The sequence below is a fragment of the Ovis aries genome, chromosome 17, assembly GCF_016772045.2.
Source record: "Ovis aries strain OAR_USU_Benz2616 breed Rambouillet chromosome 17, ARS-UI_Ramb_v3.0, whole genome shotgun sequence".
Lineage (NCBI taxonomy): Eukaryota > Metazoa > Chordata > Mammalia > Artiodactyla > Bovidae > Ovis > Ovis aries.
Window position 1 is genome coordinate 66,481,930 of NC_056070.1, and position 23,462 is coordinate 66,505,391.

General features: G+C 54.1%; 1 long non-coding RNA gene across 10 annotated transcripts; it reads left to right on the forward strand.

Annotated features, from left to right (window-relative positions):
• The first annotated feature begins 4,795 nt into the window (after positions 1-4,795).
• LOC101105359 (uncharacterized) lies at positions 4,796-21,618 on the forward strand. 10 transcript variants are annotated; one of them, XR_009596940.1, is made up of 7 exons: positions 4,796-4,862; positions 5,400-5,485; positions 9,379-9,572; positions 11,090-12,668; positions 12,787-12,913; positions 13,083-13,218; positions 13,378-21,618. It is a non-coding gene; the product is annotated as an uncharacterized LOC101105359 (long non-coding RNA). The 10 variants fall into 10 exon arrangements; XR_009596939.1 differs by lacking the exon at positions 5,400-5,485 and having other exon boundaries at positions 13,378-15,701; positions 21,218-21,618; XR_009596941.1 differs by lacking the exon at positions 5,400-5,485 and having other exon boundaries at positions 11,077-12,668.
• Positions 21,619-23,462: the final 1,844 nt, after the last annotated feature.

The window sequence follows — 23,462 nt, forward strand, 5'->3', positions numbered from 1 at the left end:
GTTTGTGTGACTAGTTTAGGTAACAAGGTGGTGAAGCCCACCTCACCCCGTCTCCAGGATGCCCTGACCAGGTGCAGGGTCGGGGGGTCAGGTACAGGGTCAGGGGGTCAGTGCAGGGTCAGGGAGGTCAGGTGCAGGGTTGAGGGGGTCAGGTGCAGGTCGGGGGTCAGGTGCATGGCTGGGGCGAGCATATGAAAGAAAACAAGGTGCAGAGAAGCCTGTGCCCAAAAGGCTTGGAAAGAGGGACTCAGACAAATGCCATCTACACGTGTTCACAGCAGCAGCATCCACGGTTGCCGAAAGGTGGAAATAACCAATCAACGGATGGATGGGCACACAGATTATGGTGTAGCCATACAATGGAATATGGTCCGGCCATAACAAGGAACCCAGTGCTGGTATGTGTGACGATGTGGGTAAAATAAGCCGGAACCTAAAGGACACATATCTTATGCTTCCATTTATTTGGAATAACCAGAAAAGGCACATCCATAAGAGACAGGACAGAGGTTCAGGGTCGCCAGGGCCTGGGGCAGGGGGGAGGCTGGGGAAGGGCTGCTTAACTGGTGCAGATTATTACTTGGAGGGGGTGACCTGGTTTGGAGCTAGATAGAGGCGGTTGTCGCACAACACTGGGAAAGTGCTGGATGCCACTGAACTGGACTTCCCCGGTGGCTCAGTGGTAGAGAATCCGTCTGCCCTTGCGGGAGACATGGGCTCGATCTCTGGTCTGAGAAGATCCCACATACCTCGGGGCAACTGAGCCCAGGCACCAGAGCCACTGAGCTGGTGCTGTAGAGGCAGCGCTTCCCAGCAAGAGGAACCACTGCAACGGACAGCAGCCCCTGCAAGCCGAGCGCCTGCAGGAGGCAGTGAAGACCCCGCACAGTCAAGAATAAAAAGTAAACGTCGCTGAACTGCTGGCTTTAAAGTGATCGGTTTTAGTTAAGTGTAATTCACCCAATGTCTTTTTTTTTAGGTGCAGCCACTATGGAAAACAGTATGGAGGTTTCTGAAACAAACTAAAAATAGGGTTGCCATATGATCCAGCAATCCCATTCCTATGCATACACCCAGACAAAACTGGAATTCAAAAGGATACACGCACCCCTGTGTTCATAGCAGCACTATTAACAAGAGCCAAGACGGAAGCAACTTAAATGTCCATCAACAGATGCACGGCTAAAGGTGCGGCACATAGGTAAATGGAATATTACTCAGCCCCGAAAAAGAAATAACGCTATTTGCAGCAACATGCGTAGACCTAGAGATGATCACATGAGGTGAAGTAAGTCAAACAGAGAAAGACAAACATATGTGGTGTCACTTACATGTGGAATCTAAAATAAAACACACGTGAACATGGTTATGAACCAAAAACAGACTCACAGTCACAGAGAACAGACTTGTGCTTGACAAGGGGTGGGAGGGAAGGATTGGGAGTCTGGGATTAGTAGATGCAAGCTAGTATATATAGGATGGATAAACAACCAAGTCCTGCTGTACGGCGCATGAGACTAGATTCGATATTCTATGATAAACCACAGCAGGAAAAATACGAAAAAGAATATTTAGATCTATTACTGAGTCACTTTGCTGGACCCAGATATTAACACAACATCTCAAATCAACTATGCTTCAATAAAATAAAGAAATTTTTTGTTTTTTTAATTTAAAATGAGGCACAGTAGGGTGAGAACTCAGAGGCACCAGGCAGGCTGAAGATAGAGTTGGAAGTGGAACCCTGGCCACCTGGGCTACCTGAGTTTCTCCAGGGAAAGAGAAATCAGAGTTTTTCCTGGACACGTTGCCCCTGTCAGAATTCTTGGGAAATCTTGGACTGTGGGGTAGAGGGGTGAAGGCTCGATGAGCACCAAACTACCTAGCTCACAAAGCCTCATGAAGACAGGTGAGGCAACCACCTGGGCCGGCTTACAGGAGGCAACTGCATGCTGAAATGCATCTCCGGGATGATGGCGCCGCTTCCTGTTGTCATGGCGACCAGCACATCATTCTAAGCTGCTCAAGCCACTTTCGAGAGAGGCAGAAGACACTGACACTCCCCTCTGGCGCGCCATCTGGTGCTCTTATCCGTGTGTGGGCCCCCCCAGGGGCCCAGGTTAACACTGTAAATGTCCCCTGGAGGCTGGGGCTCTTGGCGACTTGTGCTGAGAATGACATTTGACTATTGTGGGGTGGATCCTGGCACATCCTGGGTCTACCCGCAGGATAAGGTGAGGATAGGAGACAAGAAGGATGCCAGCTCTCCACAGACATCAGACTAGACGTGGGGCCCAGAGGAGGTGGCGGCAGCACCCAGAGCATTAAAGGGGATGACGGAGGCCACTGTGGGTCCCGCCCCTTCCCAGGATAATGGCAAATTCCAAGGAAGTTTTTGTTCACTGCAAAGGTGCTCTGCAGGTGGACAGGGAAAAGGCAAGGGACCAACTGAATCCCTCGGGAGAGCCAGTCTGAGCTATCTGAGATAAAGAAGTCAGAGAAGCAGGGACGGAGGGCAGCAGGCAGGACCGCACTTGGCAGGCTCCTGTATCTGTTGGACGCGGGGTCTGTCCTCTTCGGCGTCACTCAGGCTATGGCTCATGCTGAACCCACCTCACTTAGACGCAGTCTTCCTAGCGAGCCCACGGCAGCTTCTGATTATTTCTTTGGCTCCCCCCTTCCTCCTGCTGCCCTCCTGGGAAAGATATCCCTGGAAACAAAGTTGCTTGGAATAGAATCATGGATCCTTTATCATTCATCTCTGGGAAGCCCCAGAGAACAGGAGAAGCACTGAAAATTTGAGAGTGGCAAGTGTCGACATTTTTTCCCCCAAATGGATATTGGAAATGATGGGTGGATCCTCAGGAGAATTTGGGAACTGATGATGGAAAAGGTGGTGCTTGGGAATACTATTTTTTTTTATTTTTTAAAGAGTGACCCCTAGGCATCCCCTGTGTTCGTTTAGAGCTAGTCATGCTGAACCCCATTTCCTCTCTCGTGATGCAGGGCAAAGTCATAGACCTGTAATGACAGGGGTTTGGCTGTGGACTCTGGGGCCACGCTGTGCCTAGACGCCCATCTTGACTTTTCTCTAATGGCTCCACACGAGTCTTGCTTATGCGGTGGGACTGCTGGCTCTGTTGGGGTGAAGGCAGAATCTGGGTCCTGCCCTGACATCTGCAGTTCCTGCAGTGGCCTTGGCTGTGCACATTGGAAATGTGCTCCAGGTTTTGTTGAGTTGGGTCTGGATTTTCCGAAGATCAAGGCTGGGGGGTGGGGCGGGGGAGTGGGTGCTCCCAGCAAGAGATGTGTAGTTTAGTTAATCACTATTTAATCTGGGACCTGAGCTGGTGGGTTCAAATCCCACCTGAATCCCTTACCAGGAACCTGGGCATCTCTTGCTGCCTCTCTGAGCCTTAACGTCCTTTTTGGAGCTGAGGAGATGATAAATAATATATGCAGAGGTGTGAAAATGAAAGGAGATATCATAGTATTGTAGGAATTAAAATGTGATTTGAGCCCTTACTAAGTGCCAGGCTGTCCTAAGCTTCTCTCTCCATAGGTATTCCTGCATTTAGCCCACACGACCCTATGAGGTGAGTTCCAGTATTACCTCTACTTCGGAGTCTAGGAAACTGAGTCTCAGAAAGGGAGTGACTTGCCTCAGGCCATCCACCAAGGGGCATGGATAGAGCTGACCCAGGATAGCTGGGTGTAGAGGCCACCGGAATGGCCTGGCGCAGTGGTTCTCAAGCATCCCCTGGAGGGCTTGTTAAAACACAGATCTCTGGGCCTCTACGCCTGCATTTTTGATCCAGTAGCTCTGCGGAGAGGCCAGAGAATCTCCATTCCTAACGAGTTTCCAGGTGATGTAATGGTGCTTCTCAGGGACCCGGTCTAGAGCGACTGCTCTGGGACCATTTTCTACCGCTCTTGCTGTTGCTTAGTCGCTAGGTCGTGTCCGACACTTTTGTGACCCCATGGACTGTAGCCCGCCAGGCTCCTCTGTCCACGGGATTTCCCAGGCAAGAATACTGGAATGGGTTGTCATTTCCTTCTCCAGGGGCTCTTCCCCACCCAGGGATCGAACTCGGGTCTCCCGCATTGCCGCAGATTCTTTCCCGCTTACTGCTCTAGAAAAAAATAGTAGGTAGGAAGGAAACGGCAAGGCGAGGGGGAAAAAGCCACACCTCTAAGTTGTTAGGCCAAGTGGTGTAGTGGCACGAACAAGCCTGTGAGGTCTCAGACGGGGGTTCAGGTCTTGAGTCCACCACGACCACGGGCGGGGTTAATAGAGAGGCACACAGCCAAGCCCTGCAGGTCAATCGAGAGGCACTCCCCCCGCTTCCCCCCGCCCCAGCTCCAGGCTTCTACTCCCCCGGTCCGCAGTCGCGCGCCGCTCGCCTCTCCATCCCCGGTCCAGTTCAGCCTGGCAAGCGTTGCCATGGCAGCGCCGCGGGCTGGGATTCGGGAGGCCGAGCGCGCCGCCCCGCTCGCCTCTTTGTGCCGCGGGGGTGTCGGTGCGCTCCCCCCACATCCGGCCGTACCCGCTACTTAGACCCCGACCCCGGGACGGGGTGAAGGGTAGGGTGTGGGGTTGCAGGGGCGCGGGGAGACGGGGGGAGGGCTGGGGGTGGGGCGCCTCCGCCCGCCAGCCGCTCCCGCATTAAAATTTCATGGGCGCTGCAGCAGCTACAAAGACTACGCCGGCTGCGCTCGGGGGACCGGAGGGAGGGAGGCTGCGGACGAGGGCGGGGAGGAGTTTGCGATGGGAGGCGCCTGCAGGGGCTCCCCCAGTTCTGCGCTGTGAGCCGGGGCACAAAGAGCTCTCTGCACTGGCGCCGCAAGACCGCGGACCCGAGGTAAGCCGCCGACCTGTTCTAACAGCCCTCCCTGCCCAAACATCCTTGTCTGCGCGCCGGGAACAGCCTAATTTCCCCGAGGCTGGCGTCGAGGGTAGGTCCCAGGGTCCCGGGCTGGGACAAACCTTGCCTGGCGTGGCAAACCTTGCCTGAAGCTGCCCTCATTTGTTGGACGAAGAGCCTCACCAGTCCGCTGTTGTCAAATGCAGCCGACCCCGGCCCGGGTGGGGCGTGGGCAAGAAGCGGGGGAGTTTGCAATGCGCGTCTAGCGCCCATGGGGGTCTTGCAGTCCTGATCTGAGGGGAAACAAAGACCCTCCCTTCCCCCCGCTACCGGACAGAACAGGAGGCGTCAGTCCCCCAGAACCTTTTCTGCCCGCCAGAACTAGCCAAGCCTTGGAGGGCCCCTCCGCGGTCTCAGAGCTGGAGGTGGGGGATGGGATGCGGAGCAGGGTTCTTGAGCCCCCCGCCCTCGTTGTTTCATACCTAGTCCCCCCGCCAACCCCCCACCCTGGCGCCTGCCCATTCTCCACTTCAGGACTCAAATGCTGGATGTCCGGCGTCCAGAGGGATGCCGAGGGCCGGAGAACCTCTTCACTGAGAAGAATAATGGTACCGATAATGGTAATAATACATCAGGTCGAGGAGAACTCTCTGCCAGCAGCAGCTTAGTGCTTTGTATGCATATTCACAGCAGTCCCCGGAGGTGGTAAGCGTCCCATTTTAAAGATGAGGAAATTGAGCTCCAGAGGTTAGCGACAGGTCCAAGGTCACACAGCCAGGTATTTTTGAATCCAGATTGGTGCAACTCTAAAGCCCACGTTGTATCCTTAAATGGGTCTGCGGAGACCCCAGAACCCCCAGCTCTCCGCCCACATCTCTCCCATACATTCTCTAGAGAGGCTGGGGGTTTGGGAGGGAGGGGGCCCGATCTCTGCTCTCCCCTACTGGAGGACCCTCGGTTGGAGACACTGCTTCTCGGCTGTGAGGGAGGCTGGGGGCTCCGTATGCCCCTACCCTCAACCTCGGGGGCTCCAGACCGGTAGCTGCCCTGCGCCGGGACTGCTGGCGCGCTCACCCCACTGCAGTGCGGGCGCGGGGAAACCGCCCCACCTGCTGCTGGGGGTGGGGCGGGGGGAGGGAGGAGGTGGTATTGCGGGGAGGGGCGGGGAGAGAACGGCTTTGTTTTTCTCCGTGCTCAGCCTCAGGCCGAGTGAGACCCAGGGCCCAGCGGCTCCTTCGGGCGACCGAAAGCGCGGTCCCCATCTGGGAAAGCTGGGGAGCTTCGCGATTGCCGGGGCTGGTGGAGGAGGGGAGGGATGAGTAATTCCACTCGACAGACTGGGAAACCTGAGGACAGCGGTGCTCAGACTTCAGGGGCGTTGCTTCAGGTAGCGGCAGATGTCCGGGCCACGTGGCCAGGGGATGAGTCAGCAGGGCTAGGGTGGGGCTGGGCGTCTGGAGGTTCACTCAGACCCCCTCCTCCTCTTCACCGTGCCGATGGCCAGACCTCTCCCCTCACCCCCGGCCCAGAACCACTCTGGGTAAAAAGGTATCCCCGGGGAAACTTGGGCAGAGGTTAGCTTTGGGTGGCCTCAAGCTCATCCCACACTGAGGTTGGTTAATTTCATGTTGAAAACATTTTGAGGGTATCTAACTCTTTGCAAACCCATGGACTGTGTAGCTTGCCAGGCTCCTCTGTCCCTGGAATTCTCCAGGCAAGAATACTGGAGTGTGGGTTGCCATTCTCTTCTCCAGGGGATCTTCCTGACCCATTTCCAACCCGAGGACCAAATTCCTGACCCAAGTATCGAATTCCCCACCCAGGGATTGAACCCTGGGTCTCCCGCATTGCAGGCATATTCTTTACTGTCTGAGCCACCTGGGAAGCCTGTTTTAAGGGTAACGTCCCTATGGCTCCCTTGCCCGCCTATTTTGTTATTTAATGATGCTGGCCATTGAGAAAGTCTCTGAAATCTACCCTACACCTTCTTGCTGCATTTTCGGTCTATCTCTCCACTCCTTCAGGGAGGAGAGAGGTGAATTCTTTGGCGTTGCTCAAAGGAAAGGTAACTTACCACGAGATTTAGAAGGACCACTCTCTCTACTGGTATTCAAGATGAATTCAAACATAAAATTTTCTGGTGATCTTTAAGATGAACATAGTAAGTTTTAAAGAATGCATGATAATTGTAGAAGATTTGGAAAACACTGAAAACAAAAGGGATGAAAAGTCCAAAATTTTGTCATCCAAGAATAACTACTCTACCATTTTCACATATTTCCCTGTGGTATATTTTCTGTTCTTGAAAATACTAAGTGAATTTGTGCTCTGTGTATAATGCTTTTAAAAGGTTTCATCAGAGGAGTTTCTCCATATTTTTATGCCCTTGGCAGAAATCACTGTCAACAGGGTTGGTGTCTCCTTATTACTGGTCCTGCCAGTTGTTTTTAAAAATCTTTCTCTTAAGGATCTTTTCTCTGGACCTCATCCCTGCTCCTGCCCAGGGCAGGATTCTTCTCTTTGAGCTGATCCCTCCTCCAGGCAGCATAGTGTGGTAGAAAGAGAAGGCACCGAGCTACAGGGATCTGTGTGCGAATCCTCCCCCCACCCTACGCTCTGTGTCAGTTTCAGGAGGAAGTCATTGCCCTTTCTGAGCCTCAGTCTCCTCATCTGCAGAGTGGTAAGCATAATACTTGCCCTTAAAAGGCGATCATGAGGCTCTGAACCTGTGTGTGTAAAGTGCCCAACACCCAGTAGAGACGTGGCTGCTTTGGTGGATGCACTTCCACTGCCCCTGAATCTTGTAGAGACATCTAGTTATTTGCTTTCATTTGTATTGGGCTTGTTGGTTTCTCTCCTGGGTAGATCTCAGGCTGTTTGAACAGTGGTGTTTCTAGGGCATTGGGGCCATTGTGCAGGCTCAATGGGCTGGGGAACAACTTAAAGGCTAGTCTTTTGTTTGGAAGGGATCCTTCCCCCTCCTCTCTGAGGCACAGCTCATCTGTCAGCTGGAGCTCCGTGGAACAATAGCCAGCGATGCTCAGTAGAGGCAAAGGCTGGCTGAGGGTGACATCTGTCCCCTCGTCCCTCGCCAGGCTGACCGGATCAGACGAGGCAGGTGTCCCTTACTCCCCTAGGGTGCCAGGTGGGCCCTGGAAGCTACTAGGTGAGTCATGGAGGGGCGGGAGAGGCTGAACTAACCTGTGTTCAGAGGTGTGGAATAGGTGATTAATGGTATCCGACTCCAGCTGCCATTTGTTAACCAAAGTTCTTACTGGGAGTTGCCGCTTGGAGACCCCATGGAAAGGCTGAGAATTGGGCATTACAGATGGGAACTGGAGGCTCAGATAGGTGAAATGATTGGCTCAGGGTCAGACAGCAGGTTAGTTGTAGAGTCAGGACTTGAATCTAGAACTAGTCTGGCTCTGAAGAATTTGAAACTACTACAGTACCCCACCTCTGCTCTTAAAAGGGAACATAATTGGTTGCCTCAAGACCATAGAAGCGACTGGAATAAACTGACCCAGATGGTTTAGCAGTTATCCTGAGTTCTCTCACAGTAACACTGATGACCAGTGTTTACATTTGAAACAGCCCTTCCGGGTCTTTTCCCTTTTAACTCCCACCCCCATATCTGAACAGAAGCCTTCCCTCCCTTAGGGCCTCAACAGGCCTGGTTAGAATCCAGCTGCATCATTTTCTTGGTGGATGATCTTGGAGCAAGGCCCTGGACTCTGAACCTCAGTTTCTTCATCTGTAAAATGGGAGTAAAAAAATCCAACCCATTGTTTTGTCAGGTAGGCAATCCCCCATACCTATAGCTCAGGGGTCCCCTTGTTTGAGAGAGGTGTGGACACTGAAGCTCCCCTTTTGTGTAGGTTTGTATTGGAAGGTGTCGTGAGACGGTGTTGTGCGCGTGTGCAGAAGCCTCTCTTCCTCCGCAAGTCTGCCACAAGGCGCCTTTCACACCCTCTTATTCCCAGGAGCTGCCATCATCTCCCAGCACTCACTCATCCACAGCAATGTAGGCCAGCGTCTCTCTGATGCCTCAGCTCTCTGAGCAGCTATTTTATTCCAGAGTCAGGGGAAAAAAAAAAAGCCCTCAAACCCAGAGGGATCCTAAAATGCCACCAAATGCATTTTTCCCTGGCAGCTTTTCCTCCATTACAACGATCAGCGCAGAGTGTAGGGGGAAAATTGAGTATCCGTGGATGGTATTAATGAACAGTGCAGACAATTGTAGTCATAACAATGTAAGAAAAGAAGAGAATGCAAGCTAAGAGATACCAGTTACCACCTCATGTAATCCTCACAACAGCCCCTGTATGGCAGGCGCCATTATTATCCCCACCGTGTGGACGAGAGGAGCAGCTCAGGAAGCAAAGCAGCTGCTCAAGGTGCCAGAGCAGGACCGGAAGCCCATGTCCTTTCCAGCACCTTTGGGTGCTCCGGTTGGCACTGGCCCCACCAAGATACTTGTGGTTTCTCATTTCTCTTCCGATCTGCATCCCAGGAGATCAGTTTTGGCAAATGCTGTGATTTCGGAACAGAGGCTGACATCTACTCTCCAGCGCACCCACGGCTACATTTCCCACCCCATCTTTCCTTCTCTCGATGACAGCCGGAGGCATCTCCCTGCCTAACCCGTGTGGTTCCAGACATTCACGTGGCCGCCACGACCCCACCAGCATCGAAGGAGTAACCAAGGTGACCCTTCCTCTCCTGTGTGCTCCTGGGGGTTAGGGAGGCCAGTCTCAAGCTGTGTGGTCAGGTCCACCAGGAAACCCACATGTGTGGGAGAAAACTTGTAGATTTCAGAGGCAGGCGGGACCTCTAGGGTTCTCTGGGGTCCAGTCCCTCAATCAAGGCTTCCCTGATGGGATTCCTCACCTTGAAGTAGGGGTGGGGTGGGGTCTGTTGTGGAGTAATGGAACCTGAGACGCTGGGACCTGGGAGCCCACCCCCAGGTCCCTGTGTGGCCTTTGGCCTGACCCTTCTTGAGTCTTGCCCTCTGTCATCAGTTCTAGATGATTTTTGGAAAGTGAACTATACTGAGGGATCATTTACATGCCAGAAAAGGCACTCATTTAAAGCATACATTTCGATGTTGATAAAAGTACACATCTGTGTGGCCACCACCACAGTCAAGATATCAGACGGTTGCATCACCCTACAAGTCCCCCTGTTAAATCACCGCCTAGTCTCAGGACACCACTGAACTGCTTCCTGTGTCTACAGATTTGACATTTTCCCTAAAGTTTCATCATTAGGAAATCTTTTATGCTTGACTCTTTTTTTGCTCAGCATGTTTTTGAGGTTTAAACTTGCCATTGTCTTGTCAGCAATTCAGTCCCCTTTTCTGGGTCTAACTATGCCCTGAGAGGCATAGCGTATAACTCATCCACTTTGAGCACACAGTTCAGTGAGTTTTCGTCATGTTACCAAATTCTGCATCCACCGCTAGAGATCAGTTTTAAAGCACTTCCGCTGGCCCCGTAAGACCCCTCACCCCGTTTACCGCTAATCCCCAGCCCAGTCTTACTCCCTGGCAGCCTCTAGTATGCTTTGTCTGCAGAGGTTTGCCTTTTCCGGACTTTCGTATAAACAGAAACCATACAGTCTGTCTTGGGCCTGGCTCCCTTCACTCAGTCATACTATTTTTGAAGTCTGTCCCTGTCATGGTATGTCGCAATGGCTTGTTCCTGTTTATCGCTGAGGAGATTTTAATATTATATGTCTGGACTACCAACGACAACTACAAGCTTACTTATCCATCCACCAAGACGGGATTTATATTTGATCTGTGCTTCCTAAGTGGGGTGTATACACCCACCGCCCCGGGAGGCTTATTAACCCTGCAGGATAAATATGGCCCATCAGTGTTACTGAAAGATTTATTCAAAGTTTAAATCATTAACTGGGGAGGATAATTTTTGGAAACACGCCCTGTGCGCCAGACACTGGTTGAGCTTTTGAAAATAATTAGCCTTGAGTCACACGTTGGGGACATGGGGTCTGGAAGCCATCATCTCACTCATGTTTGTTTGACCTCAGAGCCCTTTATACCCTCCTAAACAACTGTCAGCTTGATGCAGGAGCTGAAGTTTCCATTGAAACCTCCGTTGATTTATTCATATCAGGGAGTCTGGGTTCACAGGGTCGGGGAAAGTATTGTTATTGTGTGTAAACAATGTTCCTCTGAGTGGTGCAGGGTCTGTTCACAGAGTGCAAGCAAGTTTCTGAGACAGAGGAGAAGGAAGGGAATTTCCGGGTTCTTGGAGATGTTCAGGACCACACTGGGAAGCAGCCTTGCAGATAAGTATTCCAGCTTCCCAGCCCACAGCCTACCAGCCTGCCCTCTCCTGCCCTCTACTGGTCTGTGGAGCAAAGTACAGCATCCCTGAATCCCCAAATCCAGGGAGAAATCAGCGCTCCAGCTCATTCGCTTTCCTATGCCTAAGATACAAAGAAAAAGCTTGTCCCCATTTTGTGGGGCCCCAGAGAGTAATTTTCCTACCCTACTTTTGACATCAAGGCTAGTATTTTACAAACTCCACCCTCAGGGACTTCTGGGGAGCTGAGTTGAGTAGCTTCATCTTGCGCACCTGTAGATCTGGTGTCAGGAGGAGCCTGGGGACTCCTGGTGATTTGGGCTGGCCCTTCCCTTATTGGTTCTTGTCCTCTGTCATCATATTTATAAAACTTGGCTAGGTCTCCTTTTCTTGCCTGGCAGTCAAGTGGGGACCTTGGCACTGTGACCCCAGGGCGCATGCTTCTTGGTTTAAGGGTCTGAGCACGTCTCCAGCTCTGGGCCCGGGCCCCCAAGTCCAAGTGCTGACAGCAGGCTCTGAAGATACGGTGAACGGGCCCAGGCCTGCCTGTGGATGAAGATAACTCTGCTGCTGTTTGCTGTTTAGTCCCTAAGTCATGTCTGACTCTTCGCCATCCCATGGACTGTAACTCCTCTGTCCATGGGATTTCCCAGGCGAGAACACTGGAGTGGGTTGCCATTCCCTTTTTCAGGGAATCCTCCTGACCCAGGGATCAGACCTGCATCTCGTCTCCTGCGTTAGCAGGCGGATTCTTCACCACTGAGCCACCGGGGAAGCCCTAAGATAGCTTCGCTGTCACTGGAAGAGAAGCCTGGGAGGTGGTCCTGGCTCAGGATCTGGGGCATCCTCTGGTCTTCTCCACACTGGAGACACGGGGATTTTGCTAAAGAGCCCCAGCCCACCATCTGGCTCCCCACCTTTTCTTTTTCTGGGGCATCAGAAAAGAGGATAGGGGATGAGGGTGGGGGGGTGTTGAGCAGAAAGATAACTGAGGTTGGGCCTTCTGCTTCCCATCCTCTGTCTCAAACTGAGGGTGGTTACTGCACTTTAGGTGAATGTCTGGACTGGGAGGACCCTGGGACCCAGAGGGAGGGGCCGCCGGTCCAGCATGACACGGGATGGCAGAGCTGGGATAAGATGTCCGGCTTCTCGCCCTGCTCCATGCACTCACTCAAGCTGAGCTTGCCCTGCTCTCTCTGGGGTCCCATGCTGCTGTTGGCAGGGAACAGGGAGGTGTTCTGGAAAGCGAAAGGTTTTCTAGGGTGGGGGGAAGGGGGGTGGGGGTGGTGCGCCTGGGCCCAGCCTCCCTGGGTCCCAGGCCAGGGCTGTCTCCTTAGCAGAGAGGTCTGGCCCGGGCTAGGGAGGGGGCCTGGGTGTGGTTTTCTCCTGTGTTGCGGTTGGCTCTTTTGTCTTCCAGGATGGGCCTGTGGGGGTCTCCGTGGGGTAGGAGCTGGGATCAGGGCACTGCCAGGTAAGCCTGGGTACCCAAGCCCTGCCTAAACGCTCCTGACGGGAGCTGGGGGCTGGAAGGCTTGTTGTGTGTGGTGTTGGTGGAGGTGGTGGGACTGAGTCACGACCACGGCTGGCAGGTCCACGGCACAGATTTCAGCACGTGCCTTCATTCAGCGCAGATGTGGACTGAGCACCTTCTCCTGGATAGAAACTGAGGATTCGGAGGTCAACGTGAGATGTGGTCCTGCCCTCTCAGATCTTCGTGTAAGAATGTGCTTTATCACCGTCTGTGTGAGGGAATGAGCTCCCCATCCTGGGAGGTGTGTGTGTGTGTGTGTGTGTGTGTGTGTGTGTGTGTGTGTGTGTGTGTGTGTCTGTGCCTGTGTGTGTGTGCGCTGGCAAAGGGTGGTGCAGAGCCCCTCTCCCCCAGCAGGAATGTCGAGCCTCCCAAGGACTCTGAAGGCCCTTTCTGCCCACCTGGACCCCTGCTTCTCATCTGCCCGTGATGTCCGCAGGGCCAGCTCTGGGCGCTCTGTGTTGCTTCCATACACCCTGCTGGCCCTGTCAAGGTGGGGCACCCTCTCTATGCATTACTAGCATCCAAGGCCCCTGCCCTACCCTGTCTCAGCACTGGTGGCACGGGGGTCTCTGAGGGTGTCCCCCGCCAGGTGTGGGTTAGCCTTGGGTGGAGGCCGGGCCCCCCTCCTCACTCGCTGTGCCCCCTCCAGGCAGCGCTGCCCCGGCTGTGTCTCTAGGACTCCTGGCCCGCCCTCCTTCTGGACTCTGGCAGTGGTGATACAGGGAGCAGTCTTCGCTGGTTTTCTGGAACCCTGGACAGCTCCCCGAAGATCTCATCCTTCCTAACTCCTGGGCCTCCCCTGGATAAAGGCCCCTCCTGGTTGGTGCTCGGCTGAGGACAGTGGTGGAGCGTGAGGGAGGCTGGCAGCCTACCATCCATCCCCTCTGCATCTGCCTGGACCTGCCTGCCTGTCCCCACCTCTGTCCAGGACTGGGGGCCCTTCCTGACCCTGTGAAGACCTCACTGCTCCTCCCATCCCCGCCGGTGACCGGGTGGAGCTCGGCCTGGGCCCAGGCCCAACTGACCACACCCTTGGCAAGGCTGGGTCTCACAGGACCTGCAGGATGGGGGCAGGAACCTGTGGATGGGCGTCAGGGACGAGCTGCCAGTGGGGTGGAGGGGGGACGAAGCTCGGGGCGTTGGTGGGCTGGAGTCTGTCTTATGCTCTTTATGTGTGAGTGATTCTCATTTTTCTGGAGGCTTCTGGGGTTCTTCTTCCTAGCTTCTTTCCCTGATGGTCACCAGGAGGAGGCAGTCTAGGCCTCAGGGGAGCTTGGGCCTTCCCCTAATGCTGTGGAGCTCTGGGAGAGGTTATCCTGAAAGGAGAGGGTTTCCAAGAGAGGAGAAGACCCCAGCCAGGGGGCTTGTGAGGGAGACAGACCCTGGGCCTGGCTCCTGACATCCAAAGGGAATAGTCTGGAATCAGCCTCACCCTGGCCCAGTCTCAGACTCCTGCTCCTGGTCACCCTCATCCCTGGGAAGCAGAGGTGGGCAGGGTAGGCTACGCACAGGGACAGCTTCCCCATCACAGGGTGGTGGGCTCGCTCACATGCCCTCCCCTTCTCCAGTCCCCCCGGGGGGCCAGCCTCAGTGCTTGCAGGAGGGTGGCTATGGCCTTCCCTGGAGAAGCTCAAGAGCCTGATGTCCTTTTCCTGGGGCAGGAAGGGACGCTGCCATAACGGAACTCCACTCCTGGATGGCTGAACTGCAGAAATGTATTTTCTTATAGTTCTGGAGGCTGGAAGTCCAAGACCAAGGTGGCAGGGATGGTTTGTGGTGAGCCATAGCTCCCTGGCCGGCAGATAGAACCTTCTTGCTGTGTTCTCACATGGCCTTCTCTCTGCATACGCAGAGAGAGTGTGTGTGAGAGGAGAGAAAGAGATATCAGGCATCTCTTCCCTTTCCTATAAGGGCACTGGTCCTATGGGATTAGGGCCTCATCCTTATGACCTCATTTAGCCTTAATACCTATGCCAAAGCCCTACCTCCAAATATAGTCACACTGCGGCTGTGAATTTAGAGGGAGACACAATTCAGTCCATAGCAGGTGGTCACCACAAACCTGGAAGCTAGAGCCATCTCCCCTTTAGAATTGCCACCCCCGATGGGGAGGGGAAGGAGAAGCAGAGACATGGGAAGCAGAAACGGTGCGGCAGGTCCTGTGCGAGGTGGGCCCTGGGAGCCTGGGAGAGACACGGGACTGGCCGAACCCAGAGCAGTGGAGAGGAGCCCCCGGGAGAGGAGGGTCCTGTGAAGAGCCTGGGCTTTGGAGCCTGAGGGTTATGCTCTGAGGTGCAACCTTGGGCAAGTCACGTCACCCCTGTGAGTCCGATTGCCACGCTGAAGCAGGAACCATCAGCTCACCCGGGGGCGGGGCACAGGGAGAAGTCAGTGAGGTCTCGCGGCTGGCACAGCGCCTGACTCTTAGTAGGTGCTCAGTAAACACTCCCGTCCGTCTGGGAGTTTGGACTTAGGGCTTCTCTCTTTTGGGCACCCTGGACTGTAAACTCTGCATCTTTGATCCAGAGGCGTTTCTGACCAGTGCTTTCCCAGCTCTATCTTTTTGTTTGTTTGTTTTTGGCTATATGGGGTGGCATGTGGGATCTTAGATCCTGGACAAGGGGTCGAACCTGTGCCCATGGTGCTGAGCGTGCAGTCTTAACCCCTGGACTGTCAGGGAAGCCTTTCCCTCTTATGTTTTTAATATCCCTTTCTAATCAGGTCAAGGAATCCACTGCCTGGCATGGCCTCCACAGTAGCTCTGAATGCTTCCTGGGGAATTTAGTATCTACCCGTCTCATCAGAATTGAGCACCTGCTGTGAGTCCTTCCCTGTGCTGCTCATTTGAGGGGGACAGAAGTACAGATATGGCCGCGATTCAAGCCGGCAGGGTTTCACAGCCATGCCAAGTGGAGGAAACCAGTCCACACAGAGAATGAGCGGATGGGCAGAAAACAGTCTCCTGAGGCACAGGTTCTAAGGGCACCCCAGTGGGTGGGAGGGAGGGAGAGCCCAGAGTAGGCTGGAAAGGCTTCCTAGGGAGGCAGAACTAGTCAGGACTTTGGGAGGATGAGAAAGATGTGGCTTAAATGAGAGTTTTCCAAGGGAAATTAGGTAAGCGATTCCCAAAGTTCTAAGGGATGTCATTGCTCTTAAAAAAAAAAAAAAATTAAAACTCAGTAGGTTTCTGTAGTGCAGGACTTATCAAAGCCTGTAAAAGCACTGATGGGAATACTCAAGGACAGACAGAGGACTAAGTATTTTCCCCCAAGCTTTACTGGCAACAAAACCCTTTTCTTATGGAGCATCATTTAGAACCGCAGAGAGTCCAGGCTGGGGTTTCCGTGGGAGAATGATAACCGTGATAGGAGATGACAAAACTAGGGCACACTCAGGGGCTCCGGAGCAGCGGCTGGCAAGGCAGCGCTTTCCCTGGGCCGGTGAGTCAGACTCGGCTGCAGGAGTCAGGGGAGCTCTACTTGGCTGGAGCGTTTGTGGAAAGGGCCGGCCAGCTGCTGGGGTAGCCGGATGCCTGGCGGTGGGGGACAGAGGGAGCTGTCCACTGGAGCCAGTGACTCTGGGGTATCAGACCTCTTGTGAGAAGATGCTGGTATGTGCGTGTGTGCGTGTGCCTGAGTGTGACAGGATCCAGCCTTCTGGGAAGCAGTGACCAGGACCAGGCAGGGGGTCTTTCCAGCCAGGACCAGCAGGGTCCATTTTCGGGGGATCTGAAGTGGCTGGGGGAGGGGCCCTGAGGACCACCGACGAGAAGCAGGGACGCCGATTCTTTTGGGCAGGGTTCACGTGGACAGTCTTATCCCGGGGGCGGGGCTGAGGCACTGGCGGCAGACCCCCTGCCCTGGTCAGGCCCGGCTCCCTGGCTGGCGGGGGCGGGCGGCCTCTGGAGATGCGGCTGGGGCAGTGTTGCATGGTGGGATTAACCTACTAACCCAGGGCTCGGCCGGGACGCTGTGGCCTGTGGCGAGGTGCCTGGCCTTCTGCCAACCAACTAACCCACTAACCAGGCCCGAGCATGCCCTACTAACCACCGCCCCCCCCCCGCCCCCCCGCCCCTCGCAGCCAGATCCTACTAACCTCGCAGCTCACGGGCCTTCCCAGGGGTGGGGATGTGGGGGCAGACGAGGCTCCGGAAGGCCCTGCCCGTGGCCTGGGATCTCTGTGCAGACCCACATTCCAGGACCGGGCGTGCAAACAGGACTTGCCAACTCTGCCGCTTCCTGCTTGGGGTGGGGGGGGGGGTGGGGGGCGGCGACTGGGAGAGCGAGTCACCCCGCCTCTCTGAGTCCGTTTCCTCGGCAGTGGAATGGGAGGCCGCCTCCCGGGTGGCCGTGAGCATTCCCAGGAGGATAGAATTCTTGACACATGGCAGATACTTAATCCACATTTATGCGAGGTGGGGGCGGGAGGCCCAGAAAACTGGACCCATCGGGTCCCCTGGCAGGCCCTGGTCCCTCTAGGTGGTTTGCACACAGACCCCTCTGCCTGGGGCCAGACACTTGCTTTGAACCCTTAACTGTGTCTTTCCCCACACTCTTCCTCTCCTCAGCTTTTTCCCTATAGGCAGTTCTTTTGTTCAATTACTAACTCGTCTAACCCCGGGGCGGGGGGGGCCTCAACTGCACCCCGACCACCCCCCCTAACCAACTAACGGACCCGAGTGTGTTCTTCCTTTTCTCCTAGCGATTCCCGTGTGTGTCTGCTGAGGTGCCCCTGTCCGCTGGTGCTGTGCTCTGACTTACTAACCCAGTCCCTACTAACCCTCTTTTCTCTTCTTACTAACCCCAGCCCTGCCGAGCTCTGGGCCCCCGTGGGGGGGGATAGTTCCCCCCTCCTTTTGGCAAGCAGACGTCCTAGGCTGGTCCTGCAGACAGATGCCCTACTTTGCTGCCCCGATTGGCTGTGAGTTCAGAGTCCCCTGGGTCAGGTCTGAGGGGGGCGAAGGCCCGGAGGAAGAGGGGCTCCTGCGGTTCTAGAGGGAGGCCGGCCTCTGAGCACAGCGTCTCTCCTCTGCGCAGAGTCTGGGGGCCACTGGGAGTTGGCCGGAGCAGGGCAACCTCTGTGGTGTGAAGGTGGAGGCCTGCAGGTCTCCTTCCAGCCAAGGGAGAGGAGAGAAGGGGCCTCTGGGTCGTCCTTCCCAGGGAAGTGGGGGCAGAGGTTCTTACTGGGCAAGTGGCTGATAGAGGCGGGGCGCCACTGAGGGGCGTGTCCTGCACAGGAAGTCAACAAAGGGGGCGTGTCCCTCAAGGGAGTTAGTAAAGGGGCTTGTCCCTCGCCGGATGTCAGTAAGTGATGACTTCCTCCGCACTGGAAGTCACTGAAAGGGTCTTAACCGCGGTGGAAATCACTGAGGGCAGCGTTTGGTATAGGAAGTCAGACAAAGGGGGCATTTCCTATATTTGAAGAATGGGAAGAGGGGTATTTGTTACACCGTTAGTCAGTGAGAGGGGGATTTCTGCATTATCGCAAGGCGGTGAAGAGGAGTGACCAAAGAGATGAGTGACGGGGGCCGTTCAAACGACAGGGAGTTAGCTAGAGGGGCCCTTCTCCACCCATGGAGCTGCGAGATCCGGTTTCCCACGCCAGAAGTAGGTGTGGTCCATTTTCCCTACGGATGCCTTTGAGAAGGGCAGTCCACACTGGGAAGGGCAGTCCACACTGGGAAGCTTGAGAAAACAGCAGATCTGAAGTTTGTGAGGAAAGCAGGTCTTGGGCAGGGGGTCTGCGGGAGAAAGTGGGAAGCAACCAATGAACCCCCGGCGCCCACAGGGCCCTGCACGCCTTGGGCCAGTCAGAAATTCACCCTGGCTCCTTGTTCTTTTCACCCCCATGTCCCTGCCCCAGCCTGTCTACCCCAGAGCCCGCCAGCCGCTAAGCCAGGGCCACACCTGGGGGTGATTTTATGCCTCACCTCCAGTAGGCACCTTGGTCTCTTTGGGCTAATCTCTGGCTCCTCTGCACTAACTCTTGCTCCCACCCAGCTAATCCTTGCCTCGCCCTGGCTGCCCCAGGGGCTGACCATTAACAGCCAGCCCATCTTGGGGGGCTCCAGGCTCCTGGCCTGGCTCTGACCTGCTCTTAATTAACCTCTCCTTCACCTGACTAACTCCTGCCCCCTGATCTGTTCCTCTCAGCAGAAACTAACGGCTTGTGGATTTCTTTCTGACTAACAACAGGTCTAACACTCCTCGTCACTATTACTATTAACAGCTTGGATGTCGGCATGGCTGGGACTTGACTAACACGGGGAGAGGCGGAGCTAGTCGTGTGGGCCGTGGTGACGGCTCTGGGGAAGAGCCAGCTGAAGTCAGGAAGACCTCGGTGCTCAAAAGGAGATGCTGGGGCTGGGCTGTGGCTCAGGCCGAATGGAGGAGTGGTGTCTGCTGTGGGGCGGGTGGGGTGGTGGTGGGTGGTCAGAAGCATACTCAGCCTTCCAAGATTTTGGCCGCTAGACATATCCTATTAACCCCTTATAACCTGCATTCATATTCTGGTTCTTTTATACAATAGCCTGATAGTTGTATTAGTGCCTGCAGCTTTTGTAGCCCCCCACCCCCGCCCCAAAGGCCTGTCTAGTGTGTAGAGAGGAGATGCCATTGGAGTCATCAGTCACCAGCTGAGAGTCTAGAGTCCTTGATTTGGGGACTTCAGAGTTTGGAAGCCTTAAGACAGAAAACTTCAGGTTACAACCCCATCACCCACTGACACCTTGGTGTCAATTAGCTCAGCTTTCTCTTCGAACTTCTGTGCAACCAGCTGCCCTGGGAGGACCAGAATGTGGCTGGAGGGGAGTCTCTTCAGGGCTGGGGGAGGCTCTGGGAACAGAGGAGAAGCTTGAGTCCGGGGGTTCCTGGGTGGGTGTAAGAGGGGAAACCAGGAGGCTGGGGAGGGGGGATAAGAGGGGCTGTTTTGCTGGTTTTGTCTGGTAGTCAGGGTCTGTGGGAGAGGACAGCTTATAGCAGAGCCTGGAGGATTGGATCAGCTCAGGGGCAGGGTCAGAGTCCTGCCTGGAGGCTTTGCGGGCAGTTTGCTTGAGTCATTGAATGCTGCTGTGGGGTTGAGAGCCTCTCTGACAGTCACAGACTCAGAGCTAAACTTGTGGAGCCGCTGGTGAGGTCTGAAGGGTGATCCAGAGGCCTGAGCTGCAAAGGGAAGGCGAGAGGACACATCAGAACCTGGGAAGAGGGGGAGCCTGCACAGAGGAAGCACATGCCTGCTGCCCTCTAGTGGCCGCCTCGCTTCATTTCACTGGTAACATTTCCCATTCTGGGGGGGCCTCTTTATTCAACTGCAAAGACCTGATGATGCTGAGGACCTACTATGTGCCCGGCACTGCTCTGGGTCTTGGACCCACGCACAGGTTTTTCCATAGTGCTTGATTAGCTTGGTGGGGGAGACAGAAATAAAACAGGTAATGCAGTGAGGTGGGCACCATGATAGGGGTGATGGGCCTGTGGAAGTGCCCAGGAGGCAAAGGATGAGAAACACCTGCTGTGTGCCAGGGGCGGTGCTAGGCATCAGGGATGAGTGGTGATTAAACATCATACAACCTTCAGGAGCTTTAATGCTAGCGTATTAAAGCATTATTAAGCTTTAATGCTATGCTTAGAGCGGGTGTGGGGTAGAGTGGGCTGTGGGCCACCAGTAGATTTTCTGAAGAGGAAGGCATCTGAGCAGAGTCCTGGCTGGGCAGAATGTGGTGGCGAGAAGGGAGGACACAGAGTTCTGGGGGTCAGAGAGGACTGAAGAAGTTCTGGAAGTGTTGTAGGGGACGAAGCGGGAGACAGAGGGGAAGTGGACACATACCAGATGGTATTGCCAGGGAGTTTATCCTAAGGGCAATGGTGGGGGTGGTGGGGTGGGGGTGGTTGTGGATGTGATCTGAGGAGGGGAGATGTTAGATTTCAGTTCTAGGCTGACAACGTGACTGTTTCAGCCTAGGTGGAATTCTGAGATGCTGGTAACATGTTCTCGCCAAATTTTAGGAAACTGGTTAGAACTTCTGGAAAGGTGGTGGATCCTCAGATCCATCTTAAGATAAAGAGGGCCGTGTTCCTGCCAGGCAGGGGCCTGGCCGAGGGGACAGACAGGTTGGAGGAACAGTCTTAAAATCATGTCGTCCCAAGCCCCTGGAATGGTCATGCTGGTCTGGGGGAAGACCTGAGGGGACGTGGTCCTGGGGCTGGAAGTCCACAGGCGAGTCTCACTGGAGAGGGACCCTGTTAGTCCCGTGTGGCTGCAAGGGACATGCAGGCTTGGAGGAAGCTTCCAAGAGGCTGGTCCCAGGGAGGGAAAAATGTGTCTTGCTGGGTAATAAACCTTATGGAGACAGAAGGATTGGGAGTAGGCCACCTTTGAGACTGAGGATGGTGGTGGGATTCTGGGATTCTGTGTGTGAGTGTGTGTGTGTGTCCTTGACTTACTACTAGAGCAAGCCGAGCCCAGGAAGGCAATTCTGTTCTCCACCCCAGAGCCCGGCCTGCCAATGCTCACTCTGGCCTGGATTCCTCTGAGCATCGAGCTCGCTGGGAGCTGTACCTCAGGAGCCCGGGAGCTGGCCTCCCAGCTGGAAGAGGCGACTCAATCCTTTAACAGCCAGTGTGGAGGGAGAGGCCACGGTGGTCCCTGCTGGGGGCTGTGCTTGCGTAGATATTGATATTGCACACACTGAGCTGGGGGATTCCCTGGGGGGGACTGGTCCCATCCCCACAAAAGACCCCAAAGGCCCTCTTGAGCATCTACCCAGGGAACCCACTGTTTTGCTTGAAGAGACCAGAGAGGATGCTTTCCATGTCACTGCCTCCCGGGGATGCAAACTGTGGGGATGGAAATTCTGCTGTTGATTAAACATACTTTTATGTGTATCCAGCAATGAAGTGTGAACTTGGCCTTTTGCTTTCACCCATAAATGCAGCTTCGTTAGTGGAAAAGACCATTTTGATATTAAAAACTAATTCATACGCAGAGGATCACTGTGGCTTAAAAGGAGTGTGTAATTTGTGGGGAGGGGGAACCAGTGGCATTTTCCAGGAACCAGAGTGGACTCTGCTAATCTTTTCTCAAGACTGTGCCCTTAAAAGCCAATACAATATAGATTTCATTTGTAATTGTGGGAAAATACACATTAACCAAGTTTTCAACCCTAACCATTTTTAGGTCTACGGCAGTGGCAGCAGGCACACTCACCCTGTCACTTGACGTTGCAAGCATCGTCACTATGTGCTCTTTAGTCACTAGGTCACGTCCAATTCTTGTGCGACCCCATGGACTGTAGCCCGCGAGACCCCTCTGCTTGTGGGATTCTCCAGGCAAGAAAACTGGAGTGAACTGCCACTTCCTTCTCGAGGGGATTCCCGGCCCAGGGATTGAGCCTGCGCTGGCAGGCAGATTCTCTGCCACTGAGCCACCCGGGAAGCCCACCACTCTATGTTTTAGTATTTATTACCTATTTATTCTGGAGAAAGAAATCACTTTATTTGGCTGCAGCAGGTCTTAGCTGCGGCACATGGGATCTTTAGTTGAAGTATGCAGGATCTAGTTCCCTGACCAGGGATGGAACCCAGGCCTGCTTATTGGGAGTGCAGAGTCTCGGCCACTGGGCCACCAGGGCGGTCCCTTATATTTTTAAGATAGTGCTACTTTTTTCTAGGACAGCACGTCAGAGAAAACCCATGTCTCTTCTCAACTTTGGTCTCTGCTTCTCTCTATTCACCTGGAAACCATGTGCTGAGTCCATCCTGAATACCGGGCACAGCCCTCCTCTCGGGGATGCCAGGCTACCCACCCTTCTGTCTCTCTAAGGCAACTGTCTTATTCTGTCCTGTAGATTTTTGCACTGGCTGTTCCTTTTCGCATGGCTGAGGGCCCTTCTTTGGGGCCCTCAGGTCTCAGCTGAATGTCACCTCAGAGACCCCTCCCCTGACCATCGCATCCACGGTGACCCTCATTTCTGTTCTCAAATACTTTGGTTCCAGGGCCCCTTCACACTCCTACTATACAGTGAAAGGTCACCCTCCAGGCCACCTGGGCACTGCTCAGTCACAACTTGCTCCCCATTTCATTCATTCAACATCCCCTGATGACCAAAATGGATGTGAAAATATGCTCAATATCACTAATTGTCATAAAACTGCAAACCAAAACTACAATGAGTTATCACCTCACACAGGTCAGAATGGCGGCGGTGGTTTAGTCACTGAGTCGTGTCCGACTCTTGCGACACCATGGACTGGAGCCTGCCAGACTCCTCTGTCCATGGGGTTCTCCAAGCAAGAATACTGGAGTGGACTGCCATTTCCTTCTCCAGGGACAGGTCATAATGGCCACCGTCAAAAAATCTGCAAACAATAAATGCTAAAAAGAATGTGGAGAAAAGAAAACCCTTTCACTGTTGGCGGGAAAGTAAATTGATGGAACCACTATGGAGAACAGTATAGAGATTCCTTAAAAAACTAAAAACAGAATTACTGTATCATCCAGCAATCCCATTCCTGGGTGCATACCTGGAGAAAACCGTAACTTGAAAAGATACACGCATCCCAGTGTTCACAGCGGCACTATTTACAACAGCTAGGCCGTGGAAACAACTTAAATGTCCACAGATAGATGAATAAGGAAGATGAGGCAATTACGTAAAATGGAATATTACTCAGCCACGAAAAGAATGAAATAATGCCATCTGCAGCAACATGGATGGGCCTAGAGATTGTCATACTG